The sequence below is a fragment of the Parasteatoda tepidariorum genome, chromosome 4, assembly GCF_982258835.1.
Source record: "Parasteatoda tepidariorum strain Cologne lab strain chromosome 4, Ptep-v5.0, whole genome shotgun sequence".
NCBI classification, from domain to species: Eukaryota; Metazoa; Arthropoda; class Arachnida; order Araneae; family Theridiidae; genus Parasteatoda; species Parasteatoda tepidariorum.
This window is the reverse complement of record NC_141758.1, coordinates 41,424,139-41,436,398: the sequence shown is the minus strand read 5'-3', so window position 1 is coordinate 41,436,398 and position 12,260 is coordinate 41,424,139. Positions and strand designations below refer to the sequence as shown.

Sequence of the window (12,260 nt, the reverse complement as noted above, 5' to 3'; positions counted from 1 at the left end):
CCTACGATTCAGTTAACAATTTTTAACGAACGAATTCCCCAAGTTAATTCCATCAAAATTCTCGGCATCCATTACACTGCAAACATTTCTTTCCTCGGTCATTTTCAATACCTAAAAAAGAAATGTTTAAAAAAAATTAATGCACTCCGCTGCATCTCTAGCACTCAGTGGGGGTCTCGAACCTACCACCTCATTCAGATTGTAAATGCCGCAATCAGAAGTATCTTAGAGTATGGCAGCCCAATCCTCTTCTCTGCGCCAAAATCACATCTCCGAGTAATTGAAACAATCTACAACTCTAGCCTCCGCGCAGCAACGGGCCTCCCACGATGGACTCCAATTCATATCCTCCACAGAGAAGCCGGCACTACCTCAATCTCACACAGACTTGTTTTAGCAGCTAAAAAATTCTACCTCCGTCACTGTTCCCTTGGCTCTCACTCCCCAATAAATCGCCTTTTGCATAAATTCCATTTCACTAGACTTAAAAAGAAACCCCACCTTTTCCTCAAATTTCAGGACATCTTCAGCCAAAAAGGCATAAGTAAATTCAATATCATCCCCTTCCACATTCCAGTTTTCCTCACAGATCTCCCGAACCTCTGTCTTTTTGTACACGATCTTCCTTTTCAAACTACGAAAAATCCCAATGAAATCCTCCCTCTCTATCAGGAAACCCTCCACACCCTTTGGAAAGACTTTGTCATCCTGGCTACCGATGCCTCAAAATCCTGTACGAACACAGGTATTGCGGCTATTAACTCAAGGAACAACATGTCTTATATCTCTCAAATCCATCCTATTAACTCAGTTTTCACCGGAGAAGTTTTAGCGATTTGGTTAGCAGTCACAAAATTCACTACCGAGTATCTAGATTACGTTATTTTATCGGACAGTAAGTCCGCAATCACTGCCCTCATCTCAGCCACCCATAAATCCCCTCACAGCATCCTCCTCTTACAAAATAAGATAGTTTCAGCAAGTGCAAAAGTGAAATCAATCACGATCGCCTGGACACCAGCACACGTTGGCATCCCCCCCCAATGAAACCGCTGATAAGCTGGCCAAACACGCCACCAATGCCCCTCGAGCCATCTCTTTTATCTCACCTGAAGACTTGTCATATTCAGCAGTTTTAGACTCAAACCGCGAACTCAGTAACCTCCGGACTAATTCAAAATACCACAAGCGTTTCCCCTTTGATCACCCTGTTAATAAAACTTCCCTCAATCAACTCCCAAACCGAAAATACGATATCTTAATCTCGCGTCTCCGAAGCAACACAATCCAACTTAACGAAATTTATGCAAAAATAGGGCTCGTAGACTCCCCTTTGTGCGATCATTGTCAACTTCCAGAATCTGCTATCCACCTCCTCTTTGAATGCAAAAAGTTTGAACATCAGAGACAAACACTGCGCGCCTCAATCAGAATTTTCCCACTCTCCCTTCACCGTCTTCTTAGTTACGACCAATACGATAATCTTCTCAAAAATTTAGTGGATTTTTTAATTTCAACTAAGCGTTTCTAGCCTCCAGTTTTCAAATCCATAATTAAATGCAGTTACTAATTTTTAAGTTTTAGTTTAAGCCTCTCTGAGCGCCTGGGAAAAAGAGTATGTTTTTCTTATTTTTTTGTTTTGATGAACGTGTTTCTCCAAAAGTATTGGAACCACCAAATGCTAGATTTTAATTTTTTCTAATCTTCTCTCCAAAAGTGTTTTGGAAAATATTTAATTTTGATCTCTACTGTAAACCTGTTTCGCTTCTTCAAGAACAGCGTGCACTCTCATCACCTCATCGTCATCATCTTCAGCATCAACAACTCAACTCACAAAAATACACCTTACAGCAAGGGGGATAAAAGCGAGTAGCAGAGATCCCCCCACATCATCATCAACAGTCAACAGTCCCCCCCCCCCACATCATCATCTAGCAGTGTCTAGACGCCTCATTAACCCCAGGCTAAAGTAGCCACCGTGACATCCTCAATATCCGCCTTATCAAACGTGATGTGGGCGTTATCAAATCCATTTTAGCTACCGTGTTAGAATTTGAAAGATTATGCTTATTTATAATATTTACATTTATTACTAGAAACGCTAAAACCTTCGTCGATTTGCAGTAAGTAAATTCTTATAATTTTTTTTTTTAAACTTGTTTCTAAAAAATTAATAAGCTTTATTTTTAGAATGTTTCTCGAAATTCATGTGTGTACAATAGATATTAACTTTTTCTTGCATTATTATTTTTTTTTCCATTTCGAAGTTAGGAGGATATGTGACTTTATTTATTTTTTCATCGCGCAGTCTCTTATGAGTTTTGTTTATCCTTTAGTGCAAGTTACAATTTACATGAGTAAACATTACTTATTGAAAGTCTTTCTCATTAATGAAATGTTAAGCCTTGACTACAATATTTTTTGAATTGATGTGAGCGTATATTTCGGTAAAAGTTAGCAACCTGGTATCCATTTCATTTTCGCGATTTTTTTGTGTTCTTTCACAGAAAATAGCGGGGGGGATTTTAATTAGAATTGCTTTTAAGAAAATTTTATTTTATGTATGTGCTGGTTCCAAAATCTTGATATAAAATAGCCATTTCTTCACTTCTTATTTTATTTATTCGTTTATCATCCGACTTAATTTAATGACTGTGAATGTTGCTTAGCATTCATTTTAAGCTTTATTCTTTTGTGTTTAGCATTGAATTGTCGTGTGCAGCTGTTAAGTTTTTAAATAAACATAGTAAGTTTTGGTCATCTAGTGAATTAATTTAAATTTGTTGAATCTTGTTTAACATTATCATTGAATTAAAATTGTAAGAATTTTAAATGTAATTAAGTCAACTGAAATTAGCTCATATTTGTGGTGAATAGATTTCTGTTTATGTACTTATGCTAAAATAATGGCTCAGTTCTTACTAAAACTGGGCAGGGGCACTAAAATAATAGAATCTAAAACGTTAGCAGTAAAAGTAAAAATGAAAGGTACGAAGGTAAAGCTAGTAAAGACAGAAGGTACAAAGATAATAGTAGATATTAGTAGGACCTAGTAAACATAAAAGGTTAATACTTTTTTAAAATTTATTCAAGGCATAACTTGTCAGACTAGCTTGTTGCCTTGGTGATTTCTTTTAGCATGAACCAGGGCAAAAATGTAGTGTTTTGGGATTCAAAATTCAGTTATCTTATTACCACTTCCACATGGATATTTTTATATCCTAACTGTTTGTGTAAACTATATTCATTAAGACAACAAAAGTTCTTGTGTTTGCAAAATTTTTAAAAAATATGCAATGGTTTGCCCAAGGCTGAGTCCCTTTAAGTTTTTTTAAAGTTCCTCCTTGGTCACTGCCCAATTGTAGCTAAACCTTTTGTAATTGATTTGCCTCAAGTATAAATGCAGAAGTTTCCCCCTGATCAAAATTACATTAAATTTTTGTTGTAATTTGAATTTTAATAGAAACAATTTGCCCTTTTACCTTTTTTTTATTTAAAAAGAAAAAAAAAATTGAGAGTAGAATTCTGTACATTTTATATTATTAATGAAATAGTTTAAGTTTTGTTATGAAAATGAAGTTTTATAATTTAATATTCAATTGTTAATATACTTTATTTTCCATATTTAAAGAAAAAGGATAATATTGATGTTTGTTTTGGCTATAGCTCCAAAAACTAGTGGCCAACTCATACCTGTAATTGTACAAAAGGAAAAAGTTTCAAAACCAACAGTGTGTAACTATCCACTATTATTTAGATAATAAAACCAATTTATTTTATTTCTTAAGCGACATTTAACAGCTGACCTAATTTTGACTTTATAACTACTATGTTGCCATAAAATTTTGAGTTCAGCCCAGATGACTAGGGAATTCTTGGTTCAAAAATTAAAACAAAGTGGCCTTTGCCGTGTACTTTTTCATGTAACTGACCAACATTTGTGTTACTTGGTAAGAAAAACCTCCCTTGGAAAGGGAATCTAATTCATGAGCATTCTGCCTTTGAGGATATTGTGCTCTAGCTTTATACCCTTCTTGAGTTATCATGACTCAGTGGCAAAGTTATAATTCATTTTTTAAAAAAACAACTTATTTTTGTTCTATTTTATAAATGTTATGAAATAATCTTCTGTTTTAATTCACTCTTTGTAGGCCTAATAAGAATAACTTGAACAAACCTCTATAAGTGCCAGATGCCTATCATGCAGCCATATAAAATTTTCTAACTTTCAAAATTTAGGAAAATTTCTTAATGTTAAGTAAGCTGGTATAATTATTTTAGGAATTAGTACAGTTCGTCACCCTTCCCCAAAAAAGGACCACCACAACTCCAATCTTCACGTTCTGGTTTTCATTCTTAATGAATTGATGGGGTGACTTTAAATATATTAATTTGTGTATGCAATATTTTAAGGGTAGCTGCCATGTGGGGAAATCTTAGGTCAGAAGAGTGATCCGAAGTTTGGACACCTTAATGTTAATTTAATTTTTTGCATTTTTCGTCATATTTCGAGAAATTTTAAAGCAAATTGGAAAATTTTTGCACACAATTCTAAAATTTGTTTATCCAGACAATATTCCATGCAAAAATTAAATGTTAGTAAATGTCTTTTCATTATTTTGTAAAGAAATAGTCAAAAAAATTTTGAATTGTAAGTATACCATTTAGCATATTTTTGAAGAAAATAATTTTATCTAGCAAAATACAAAATATGAGCGAAATCTGCTGTATAGTTCCTGAGGAATTGAATTTCAAAAATGTCAGATATTTGAAATTAGATTTCTCTGGAACTATTTGACAGATTTTACTCAAATTTTGCTCTTTGCTATATAAAATTACATTCTTTAAAATGGTGCAAAAAGTTTTATACCTTACAAAAACTTTTCGACAATTCTTGAATAAAATAATAAATATTTACTAAATGTTTTTTGTGTGCATAGAATTATCTTTTGCTAAACGAATTTTATAATTACGTCTATAAAGATTTTTAAATTCACTTTGAAAGTTCTCGAGATATCTTGAAATACGCAGAAATTGAAATTACTTTGGAGGGCTCTCTTGACAAAATATTTGGGACTATATTCCCCAGATTGCCGCTACCTCCTATATATTGGGGGTCAGAAATTAGAAACCATCAAAAGAAAGATGTTTATGCAGTGAAAGTATGTTTTTGCGACTGATTTCGTAACTTAAAATATTGTCTGCACTAACTAATTAGCATATTTGAGGTCACCCCCTTGAACCATCAAGAATGAGTCATAGAAGGTGAAGATCCAATCATTAAATCAAACATTATTCAAGATGGTCTTTTTTAAATTTTTTACCTCTTGGTGTTAATTTGCGATCAAAATTTCCACTCCAGGTATTCTGTTTTAAGCTTTGAAAAATATTTGTCATGTATAAATATTGGTGAAGTTCGAAATGGCGACTGTTTGGTTTTCTTTTGGTGGAATTGCCCATATTATAAATATTATTGTTATGAATCATTTAGAATTTATAATAAATTATGTTTTATTTACAAAGTGTCATGATTTTCAGGTTAATAATGAACAGTATGAAGAGGTTGGTCAAGAGTCATTTAATTCATTAGGGCGAAGAAAAATAAATGTCACCCAGTTGCCCCTCCCTGAGAAACCTATTTCAAGTGACAGAGATAAGATGTGTGATGAAATTGATGAGCAAGATATCGATATTGGTGTAGGTATGCAAGTAGTACTTTTTTTTCTTTCTAATCAAAGATGGGAAGTTTTTTCACAGGAAAAGTTGTCCCAGAATGAATATGTTCCGACCTTTAGTTGATTAATAATTTCTGGGAATAATTTCCTAGTTTGATGAAGTATTAATTTCAAAGTTGCATATCTAATTATCTATTTTTTTTTATTTTTTAAAGTGCGCTTTTTATTCAGCTGTTTAAAATGTTCAAGATAAAAGTTTTATCTGTTAAAAAAAGTTTAAATCGAAAGACTCTTAAAGAACAAAAACAGACGTGTTTCACTTTGTAATTGAAAAATAAAATGAAACAATTGTTTTTTGCATTTTAATTTTGTTTTAATGAAATTTTAATTTGGATTTAGTAAGCAACTGGATTTAACATTTTTCAGTTTTCCAAGTTTTTCATTATATACAGCATTGTTATTTAATGCAACAATAATATTAAATCAGACAAAAATAATAAACTAAGTAGTTTAATAAGTTACTAGGTATCTTTGGTGATAAGCTGGCCATTTTTTGAATTGTTTAGAGTTACAGGTAAATTGAGGCCAAAGATAAAGCCAATTTGTAAACAATAAATTAATAAAATTTGAATTCATTTTAAGGATAATTCCCAATAACAGATGGAATCACTGTTACGTTGAGCTTGTTTTCATAAGGAAGACCACACATAAAATAGCATTAAAAAGTAAAATGAAGTGCAGTAGCAGTTTTTAAGGTCATTGATAGAATTGAATGTTAATTTCAATTGTGAGCTGTCAAAAAGGTTATAATATATGTGATCATTTAAAAGAGCCTTCTTTTGAAGTGGCAAGCAGGTTTCTTAAAAAATAGCAGAAAATTGTTTTTTGTGTAAGGCTTGTCGCCACTCACAGGTTTGCTTGTTATAAGCATAATGAATGTGACATTAAAGGTTAGAAGGAAATAAAGTGACATAATGTTTATTTTCTCTCTTTTGAATTATTAATAGAGGTAAATGAAAATTATCCTATTTTGTTTGCTCAATTGAATGCGGAAAAATATTCATAGAAGTGGTATTATGTTTCACTGTATATAATATATAATATGATAAATTTTCGTATTTTTCAAGTTTTACAAATTTAAATGCAGGCCCTTTAGTTCTGTTCCACTTATTTCAAAACCACCCCATATGACCATTTGAGACCATAAACATACCTTGACCACTGTTGATTCCAAAACACCAAGTTAATTTTTTAGGCATTTAAATTTTTCAATGACTCCTTTCTATTTATTGGTTTGAAATTTTAAAAAAATTAAAGTTATAACGTGTCAGTTTTCTTTTTGCTAATCTAAATACAGTGAAACCTCCGTTAAGCGGACATTCATGGGACCAAAAACTTTGTCCGTTTATGAGAGTTGTCCGTTTACGGGAAGGGTACCCTAATAACGAAATTTAACACCGTAAATTGTTTTTAGAATAATCTCAAAGATGTAGAAATAATTAAATAATATCTACAACGATACTGTAAATATCTACAAGAATATTTATTTAAACAATAAGAAAGATAAAAAAAGAATATATAAAGAAGTTTGATATAAATACATAATTCTGGATGTAGCTACAGATAAATAAATATAATTTTCCTATTAGCATAGATACTCAAGTTAGACATATGATACCAAATAAGAGCGTACTGTCCTCAGTCTGTTTCAATTATTAGGTTCACATCCCCTTACACCTACTTATCAATTGATAGGGAACATGGTTAATACCTTCTTGGAAAATAAACCTCCCATGATTCACAGAAAAAAAAGTAATGCATACCTGTAAGTCATGAGGACCTATGGAGATGATTATTCACAATTGATGAGCTGTCAAGTTTCTGAATAAATGTTTCATTTACATAAACACCTCAAAGATTATACTTCTGTTCTCTTTCTTTCACCCCAGTTGTGTCAATACAAATGATAAATGTCAAATTGATAAGAAAATTAAAGAAATTTTCAATGGGGAAGAAGCATTGAGAGAAGTCATTTCAACTTGAGGGGACTCATAACCTGTGTGGTCCAGATGAAAAGATCAAAAGATGCCGATGTCAGAATTATTTCAGGAGTGCAGTACCATTTTCTCTCCTTTCATTACAAAGATAAGGCAAGGTGACAGGAGAAAGATTGATTTTTCGGTGGTGAAATAGCTTAACAATATTTTTAGTTATGGATAAGGCAAAAAGTTTTATTTACATGCTTTAAAAATGGTGAAAAGTTGAATTTTTTTAGCTTGTAATTTATTTAGAAAAAGTAGTGTCCGGTTTGTGGAGATAAAAAACAACGTTTCAGGACCAAAATGACTGTCCGCGTCCGGTTACGGGAGTGTCCGCTTTGCGGAGAATGTGTGTAATGGTTTATTCATAGAAGATTCCCGGGGAATTAAAAGTATGTCCGTATTGAGAGGCGTCCGTTTTGTAGGAGTGTCCATAACAGGAGGTTTCACTGTAATTGTAAAAATCTCCGTTGGATGCTTGTGAAAATTATAACAACTTGTCAGTCCTGAGTTTGAGATGTGTTGATTTTTGTTCTTCGAATAACTAGAAAAATTGCCATTGATTAGATAAGTGTTACTTGTTTTATTTTAGAAATTACGACAAACAATTTATCAGTGAGATTGCAAATCTAATAGTGTGAGAATTCATGATATTTTAGAAAAATAAATCTTACGGCAAAGAAAACTGCATGAAGAAATGTTCCCACCTTGGGCCGTGGTCCTATTGATGATTGTACACTGAAAATAATGTTCAAGTGTAGAATCGGATAATTTAGTTCAGTTGTTACCAACTGGCAGCCCGGGAACCCTTTTTTTTGTGGCCCGCGAAATAAAATATATTGTAATTTTTTTAGGACAATTTTCGTAAAAAATCTATATGGGTTTTAAATACTTTTGTTTTATATCTTAACAATTTGATATCTGTTGCACATTAATTGTTTAATAAATAGGTGCACAATTAAAGTTATTGTAGCCAGAATTTTTTAATATGCAATTAAATTCTTTTTTAAAAATCTACTTCTTATTTTAATTTGTAATTCAATACTTTTGTTTTGTACAACTTGATAAAAATCTGACAGTGATATTTAATGTTCCTTCAAACATGACAGAATCCTATATAAAATTTTGATAAAGTTGCGGCCCGCCATTTGATTGGTGTTTTTAATTGTGGCCCCCGGCCTCTTGTAAGTTGGAAACCCCTATCTTAGTTACTGTTTCTTCTATCAATGTTTTAATTCTAATATTTAGCTGTTTGCAACCTAATTTAGCAGTTTTTAGAAATTATGCATCTTCAACTACCAAAGCATTTATTTATCTTTTTATTGTATATATTTAAAGTTATTAAATTTAAAAAAATTTTGAATTTTTTCTTGTATTCTTTATAAATGAACTTTTTCTTGATATTTTTTAGATTCGATTTTGAGAGAATATTTCCAGGATGTGAAACTGAAAGTCGTAGCATGTACAGTGTTGTCTACAAAGCTTACATTGAATCTCTCACTATCCACTGAACTTGAGTGTTGTGTTTTTTAAAATTCATAATTGGTGTTTGAATGCGTCCATCTTCAACTCTGATGTTCTCAAAGTGTGATGTTTAACACAAGAATTAGGTCTTCTATGCTTCATGAAAATATGTATAGTCACTGTTGTGGTGAATGTTGATAATATTTATGTTATTCAAAGTTGCTCTATGATAGTAATTTATTTGATAGTTAAGCTTTTGTTTATTAGTAGTTATAGATTTTATTAATAGTTACAAGCAGTAGGGTGGTTCAAAAATACCTTAAATCTTTTTTAAATAGTGCAGAAAAGTTGCCAATCAGTACAATTAAGAAGTGTTTACTATCTGCTTTGGTTTATTTTGCTGCCTCAATCCTTAATGGAGATGGATTTTTTTAAAAAATTAAAGGATTGTTACCTTATTTTTAATGTTTAAGTGCTTTTGAAATTAGTAAAACACTTTTATTTAAAATCTTAAGTAAATAAATATGAAACCAAATTACAGTTTTGGGCAAAATTATAATTCATCAGATTGGCTCTTAGTGAGAAATGGTTTCAATTAAAAGTTCAATAAGTAGTAACAAAGATCTAACAAAAGAGTCTAAACTTAAAGTAAAATTACTGAGTATGATTCCTTTTAGTTTTAATTTTTAACTATAGTTCATTTTGTAGTTAGTATAGTAGTTTGATTGAAAATTTGGCAAACATGTTTCTGCAAATTATGTTATTGCACTAACTTCAGATTTTTGTTTCACAATAGCTTTTGCATGTCTGATTCTTAAAAAAAAAGAATTTGTCGTATTGAGGCAGTAGTTATTAGACTTTGCATACTTCTAAATGTTGATAGTTGACTTAATGGCTAAATGCTTTATGGCTGGAAGATTTAAAATGCTTTTTTTTGCCCCTGGCTTATAAGTAGCTTTTATTAGTATGTATTTAATTCTTTTATGAGCTGCAGAGTGTGAGATTGTTTCAATGCTTAAACTTTTATTGATCTCAAGTATGTTAACATTCCTGAAAATTTTAATAAAAATGTTTTTATTTCTATTTTGTAGTTTTAGTTTTTCATATTTTGTTTGTGTACATAAGTAAAATTTTATATAAATCTTGATGGATTCTATGTTATATTGTATTCTTTTTTCATATCCATTTACAAGATTTATTCTATTGCCATTAATGTTGCTTAAGTAACAACATTTCAAATTTTTATTCCACGTCAGGGAATTCAAATTTTCATTCTATTTTAGCTATGCCAAAAGTAGCTCGTCCAGTTTCTTTGGTTTAAGAGCGTCCTCTTTGACGTGCGTCTTTCTACTCGTTGAAAATTGTCCTCCTGCTCTTTGAGCTTGCTCTTTGGCGATCGTCCTTTTTTTTTTACTCTTTGACGATCGTCTCCTTCTGCTCTGCTCAGCTCTGCTTAGCTTCTTCTTCTGCTTAGCTTCTTCTTCTGCTCAGCTCTGCTTAGCTTCTTCTTCTGCTTAGCTTCTTCTTCTGCTCAGCTCTGCTTAGCTTCTTCTTCAGCTCTTAGCTGAGCTTCCTCCTCAGCTCTTAGCTGACCTTCTTCCTCCTCTGCTCTTAGCTGAGCTTCCTCCTCTGCTCTGTGCTGAGCTCCATCTTCTGCTCCTCTCTGAGCTTGCTCCTTGCTGAGCTTGCTCCTCTGATCTTTGCTAGCTTCTTCCTTTGCTCCTCGCTGAGCTCCATCTTCTGCTCCTCGCTGAGCTCCATCTTCTGCTCCTCGCTGAGCTCCATCTTCTGCTCCTCGCTGAGCTCCATCTTCTGCTCCTTGCTGAGCTCCATCTTCTGCTCCTCGCTGAGCTCCATCTTCTATTCCTTGACGCGCATCAAAGAGGACTATTTTAGAGAGACTATTCAGTATTTTGTGTTGAATGTGCAATTATTTGTGTCTTTTAAAAATTGTAACTTTGTAATTTGTCCTTTTGTTTTAAGCAGAAATAAAACTTATGTTTATTTTATTTTTGGTCTTTTATTATATAACGGTATATTTGTGGTGGGTTAGGTTATAAGAATCGCGCTAACCAATGATCTTGTATGCATACTTGAGCACGAACTCTCATTTCCATAAGAAATCTAACATGTACCCAAAAAATTACAGAAACTTTCTTCATTCAAAATTGTTTTACTCTGCATTGTAGAGAACAAGTCTTAAGGCACTTTAAATTATTTGGTTTACTAATAAGTCAGAGTACAAAACGTTCTATAGATTGTTTCAGCTTCCGTACGTTCCCACACAGCCACAAATATCCACAACAAATCTTTGAGATAGCTCTTGGATAAAAAAACAAACTGGATATTGCCATATCCACCAGAGATCCCCAAGACGTCTGAATATCCATGAAATATCCAACGGAAATACAGGGGTGGTATCTGTGTGATGTCTAGCAGATATTTGGATATTGATGTCTGCTGCATATCCAAGAGACATCTGACAGATATCTTTGACCTACCGCAGTTATCCAAGGGATATCCTAAGTTTAACATTGATATCTCTCTCACATCGTTTAGATGTGTTATATTTAGTTTCTGGATATTCTTTTAGATGTCTCAGAGACAACCCTGAATGTCTGACAGACGTATTTAATTTTTGTTTACTAAAGTATTTAAAAAATGCCAGACTAAATTTGTATTTATTAATAAACTATACAAATTTTTAATTGAGCATTTCTTATTAAATTGAATTTATCTTGTATGATGAGTATATTTGGATTGTATATAATGTAAGTTTTGATAATATTAAATGCAAAATGTTATGATTGTGATGCCACAATTGGCATACACATATTTATTTTCTATCTTTTAAATATATCCTTCATTACTTAAGCTGATTTTTTATTAATAGAATTACTTTTAAAATAAATCAAAAACTTAATCTTTTAAACTGACTTAAGTTTTCGGCAGTGTTTTTTTGATTCTTTTAATAATTTAAATAAATAAATCTATTTAATAACTTTTAGTTAATATCCTAATTGAAGAAAAAAAAAATAGGGAGAGTTAGTAAATAAACGAAACATTTATAATGATGTAGCAT

The 12,260-nt window shown here is 32.0% G+C and overlaps 1 long non-coding RNA gene across 2 annotated transcripts; it reads left to right on the top strand.

The window, feature by feature from the left end:
- The first annotated feature begins 1,842 nt into the window (after window positions 1–1,842).
- LOC139426510 (uncharacterized) lies at window positions 1,843–11,187 on the top strand. Of its 2 annotated transcripts, none has more exons than XR_011637821.2 (3): window positions 1,843–2,123; window positions 5,539–5,701; window positions 9,126–11,187. It is a non-coding gene; the product is annotated as an uncharacterized LOC139426510 (long non-coding RNA). The 2 variants fall into 2 exon arrangements; XR_015433029.1 differs by lacking the exon at window positions 1,843–2,123 and adding an exon at window positions 2,335–2,746.
- The last annotated feature ends 1,073 nt before the right edge of the window (window positions 11,188–12,260 follow it).